Here is a 5,000-nt window from a genome sequence, read left to right as displayed (position 1 = left end):
CTGACCCTCCCCGGCCGCAGCGAGGGACTGCCTCCCGGCCGACAGGATCGGGCCCCTGGAAGTCTGGGGGTGGGGGGGGGAAATCGCCCCACGCCTCCGAGGAGGGCTGCCCGGGCGGGCCTGGCCCCGGAGCTCGAAAAAAAAAAAAGGATCGGGCCCACTAGAGACATGGACCAGGCCGCCCTGGGCTCACCCTCCCCGGCCGCAGCGAGGGACTGCCTCCCGGCCGACTGGATCGGGCCCCTGGAAGTCTGGAAAAAAGACTGGAACCTGACGCCTCCGAGGAGGGGGCGCCCAGGGAAGGAGGGAGATCCGGGTTGACCTGGTGACCGGACGGGAAAGAGGCCACCGGGCGTCCCCCCCCTTAAAACCTAGGGGTTGACCTGGTGGCCGGAAAGCGAACCGGCCAGCAGATGAACCCTTTCGATTCCACGGGTTGACCTGGTGCCCGGGAAGCGAACCGGCCAGCAGGTGAACCCGTCCGATTCCACGGGTTGACCTGGTGCCCGGGAGGGGACTCTGAAAATTTTTCAGCCCTTTCGACTCGGGGTTGACCTGGTGGCCGAGAGGGGCCTCGCACGGCAGGCAAGCCGCCCTGGGCTCACCCTCCCCGGCCGCAGCGAGGGACTGCCCCTCCCCACCCCCCGGCTGACAGGATCGGGCGCACTGGAAGTCCGGGACAGTATTTTCCCCGACGCCGGGGAGGGCGGGCGGAGGGGCTCTGGCGGCCAGCCCGGGCCCCGGAGCTCGAAAAGGAAAAAAGGACCGGGCCCGCGAGAGACGGGGGCCCTGCCGCAGGGGGGGGGGCAGTCCGACCGGGGCTCACCGTGCGGCAGGCCCGGGCGTCGGCAGGGGAAAGCGGGCGAGGAGGCGCGGGGCCGGGTGCCTACGGCCATACCGGACCGAACGCCCCCGATCCCGTCCGATCTCGGAAGGTAAACCGTCCCGGGCCTGGCTAGTACTTGGATGGGTGACCGCCTGGGAATCCCAGGTGCCGTAGGCAGCTTTTCCCGGTCCGAGTCAGCTCTCTCTCCTTTTCTGGGGGGGAAGGAGAGGGGGGGACGGGCCGGAAAGCCCCTCGTCGCTCCTGCCGAGTCGGAGGTCGCGGCCGCAGGTCACGGGTCTGGGCGCCTGGGGTCCGGCTCCCCACCCACCCGGCTTCCTCCGCGGAGGACCCCCCCCGGGGCCACCGAAGCCGCTGGGGGAGACCCCGGGCATGGGGCGGACTGGCCCGGACCCTCCCGGCCGCCGGCCCGCAGGTCCGCCCCGAATCCCCCCCCGCGGCCACCCAGGCCAGGCCTGGCCAGGCGGGACGGACGGCGGGTGTCCAGCGCCCAGCGGCTTCCTCCAGCGGGGACCCACGGACCCCAAAGCCGCAGGGGGAGGCCCCGGGCCCGGGACGGACTCGCTCGGACCCCCTGCGCCCGGCCGCCGGCCCGCGGGACCGCCCCGAATCCCCCCGCGGCCACCCAGGCCAGGCCTGGCCAGGCGGGACGGACGGCGGGTGTCCAGCGCCCAGCGGCTTCCTCCAGCGGGGACCCACGGACCCCAAAGCCGCAGGGGGAGGCCCCGGGCCCGGGCCCGACTCGCTCGGCCCCCCCGCCTCCCCTGCGCCCGGCCCCCGGCCCGCGGGACCGCCCCGAATCCCCCCGCGGCCACCCAGGCCAGGCCTGGCCAGGCGGGACGGACGGCGGGTGTCCAGCGCCCAGCGGCTTCCTCCAGCGGGGACCCACGGACCCCAAAGCCGCAGGGGGAGGCCCCGGGCCCGGGCCCGACTCGCTCGGCCCCCCCGCCTCCCCTGCGCCCGGCCCCCGGCCCGCGGGACCGCCCCGAATCCCCCCGCGGCCACCCAGGCCAGGCCTGGCCTGGCGGGACGGACGGCGGGTGTCCAGCTCCCAGTGGCTTCCTCCAGCGGGGACCCACGGACCCCAAAGCCGCAGGGGGAGGCCCCGGGCCCGGGACGGACTCGCTCGGCCCCCCCGCCTCCCCTGCGCCCGGCCCCCGGCCCGCGGGACCGCCCCGAATCCCCCCGCGGCCATCCAGGCCAGGCCTGGCCTGGCGGGCCGGTGTGCGGCTCCCCCGGGCTTCCTCCCCCGACGACCCGCGCCCCCCTGAGCCGCAGGCGGAGACCCCGGCCCCGGGGCGGACCGGCCCGGGCTCGCTCGAGCCCCCTGCGCCCGGCCCGCAGGACCGCCCCCCCGAATCCCCCGGGAGAGGCCCGGCCTGCACGCCACTGACGACCCGCGGCCCCCAAAGTCGCAGGAGGCGCCCCCCCCCGGTTAGCCCCGTCTCGCTCCGCGCCCCCCGCCCCTCGCTGCCGGGACCGGGCGCCGCCCCAGAGTCAGCCGCAGCCGGCCGGCCTGAGAGCTGCCCTCCTGTGGACGACGGTGAGTTTACCTTGATACTAACCGGCCGTCAGCCAGGTCAACCCCATTGCTAGACTGGGGTGGACCTGGTGGCCGAGTGGGGACTTGGAACATTTGACAGCTGCTTCCCGGGGCTTGACCGGTTGTCCTGAACGCCCCCCACCCCCAGCCCCAGCCCCCGGCTCCTGCTCCCCTCTCCCCAGCCTCGGTGCTCCGCTCCCTGCCTCGGAGGCTGCCTCTCTGCGGCGCCTGCATCGCCTCCGAGGACGCGCACCCTCCGGAGGCTGGACGTAAACCCACCACTGCCGCTGACCCGGCTCTCCGAGGGACGACTGTGAGGCCTCCCCCCCCCCCCCACCCCCGGACCGCCCTGGGGACGACTGCTAAGCCTCCCCCACCGGACCGCCCGGGGCAAGACTGCTAAGCCTCCCTCCCACACACACACACACACACTGTCGGGGGAGGACTATTAAGCTTTCCCCCTGGAGCGCCCGGGGCGGACGACTGTTAAGCCTGCCCCCGGAGTCCTCGGGGGAGGACTATTAAGCTTTCCCCCCTGGAGCGCCCGGGGGGGGACGACTATTAAGCCTGGCCCCCGGAGTCCTCGGGGGACGACTATTAAGCCTCCCCCGGACTGGCCGGGGGGCGACTATTAAGCCTCCCCCGGACCTGCTCCGTCTCGACTATTAAGCCCCCCTCTGTGGTCCTCAAGACCACTGCCGTGCTGCCCTCGGAGTGGGGTGACACCCGGGCCGGAAAGCAAACCGGCCACCAGGTCAACCCGTCGAATCCAATGGGTTGACCTGGTGGCCGGAAAGCAAACCAGCCGCCAGGTCAACCCGTCGAAACCAATGGGTTGACCTGGTGGCCGGAAAGCAAAACGGCCGCCAGGTCAACCCAGTAGATTCAGCGGGTTGACCTGGTGGCCGAACGGGGACTTTGAAAATTTGACAGCCGCTTCCCGGGGGTTGACCTGTTGTCCCGGTGGGGACTTTGAACATTTGACAGCCGCCTCCCAGGGCTTGACCTATTGTCCCGGTGGGGACTTTGAGAATTTTACAGCCGCTTCCCGGGGCTTGACCTGGTGGCCGAGTGGGGACGTTGAACATTTGACAGCCGCTTCCAGGGGGTTGACCTGTTGTCCTGAACGCCCCCCACCTCCCCCCCGGCTCCTGCTCCCCACTCCCCAGCCTCGGTGCTCCGCTCCCTGCCTCGGAGGCTGCCTCTCTGCGGCGGCTGCATCGCGTCCGAGGACGCTCACCCTCCGGAGGCTGGACGTAAAGCCTGACACCCGCCACCGCCGCCGACACGGCTCTCGGAGGGACGACTCTGAGGCCTCCCCCCACCCCCGGACCGCCCTGGGGACGACTGCTAAGCCTCCCCCCCGCCCACACCCACACCCACACTGTCGGGGGATGACTCTTAAGCCTCTCCCAGACTGCCTGGGGAACGACTATTAAGCCTGCCCCCCGGAGCACTCGGGGGACGACTATTAAGCCTCCCGCGGACTGCCCGGGGGATGACTATTAAGCCTCCCCTGGAACGACTATTAAGCCTCCCCCGGACTGGCCGGGGGGCGACTATTAAGCCTATCCTCGGGGGAGGACTATTAAGCTTTCCCCCTGGAGCGCCCGGGGGGACGACTATTAAGCCTGGCCCCCGGAGTCCTCGGGGGACGACTATTAAGCCTCCCCCGGACCTGCTCCCTCTCGACTATTAAGCCCCCCCTCTGCGGTCCTCAGCACCACTGCCGCGCTGCCCTGGGAGTGGGGTGACATCCGGTCCGGAAAGCAAACCGGCCACCAGGTCAACCCGTCGAATCCAATGGGTTGACCTGGTGGCCGGAAAGCAAACCGGTCGCCAGGTCAACCCGTCGAATCCAATGGGTTGACCTGGTGGCCGGAAAGCAAACCGGCCGCCAGGTCAACCCAGTAGATTCAGCGGGTTGACCTGGTGGCCGAACGGGGACTTTGAAAATTTGACAGCCGCTTCCCGGGGGTTGACCTGTTGTCCCGGTGGGGACTTTGAACATTTGACAGCCGCCTCCCAGGGCTTGACCTGTTGTCCCGGGGGGGACTTTGAACATTTGACAGCCGCTTCCCGGGGCTTGATCGGTTGTCCTGAACGCCCCCCCCACCCACCCACCCCAGCCCCCGGCTCCTGCTCCCCTCTCCCCAGCCTCGGTGCTCCGCTCCTTGCCTCAGAGGCTGCCTCTCTGCGGCAGCTGCATCCCGTCCGAGGACGCTCACCCTCCGGAGGCTGGACGTAAAGCCTGACACCCGCCACCGCCGCCGACCCGGCTCTCCGAGGGACGACTCTGAGGCCTCCCCCCACCCCCCGGACCGCCCTGATGACGACTGCTAAGCCTCCCCCACCGGACCGCCCGGGGGAAGACTGCGACGCCTCCCGCCAGGCCCCCACCCAGCCTGGGGGAAGACTGCTAAGCCTCCCCCCCCACACACACACACACACTGTCGGGGGATGACGATTAAGCCTCTCCCGGACTGCCCGGGGGACGACTATTAAGCCTCCCCTGGAACCACTATTAAGCCTGCCCCCGGAGTCCTCGGATGACGACTGCTAAGCCTCCCCCACCGGACCGCCCGGGGCAAGACTGCTAAGCCTCCCTCCCAC

The 5,000-nt window shown here is 70.9% G+C and overlaps 1 non-coding gene across 1 annotated transcript; it reads left to right on the top strand.

Moving 5' to 3' along the window:
- Positions 1–884: 884 nt before the first annotated feature.
- LOC135977791 (5S ribosomal RNA) lies at positions 885–1,003 on the top strand. Its single transcript, XR_010595235.1, has one exon. It is a non-coding gene; the product is annotated as a 5S ribosomal RNA (ribosomal RNA).
- Positions 1,004–5,000: the final 3,997 nt, after the last annotated feature.

Source organism: Chrysemys picta, unplaced genomic scaffold (assembly GCF_011386835.1).
Source record: "Chrysemys picta bellii isolate R12L10 unplaced genomic scaffold, ASM1138683v2 scaf36, whole genome shotgun sequence".
NCBI classification, from domain to species: domain Eukaryota; kingdom Metazoa; phylum Chordata; order Testudines; family Emydidae; genus Chrysemys; species Chrysemys picta.
Note: the sequence above shows the minus strand (reverse complement) of the source record. Positions and strands in the feature narration are given on the sequence as shown.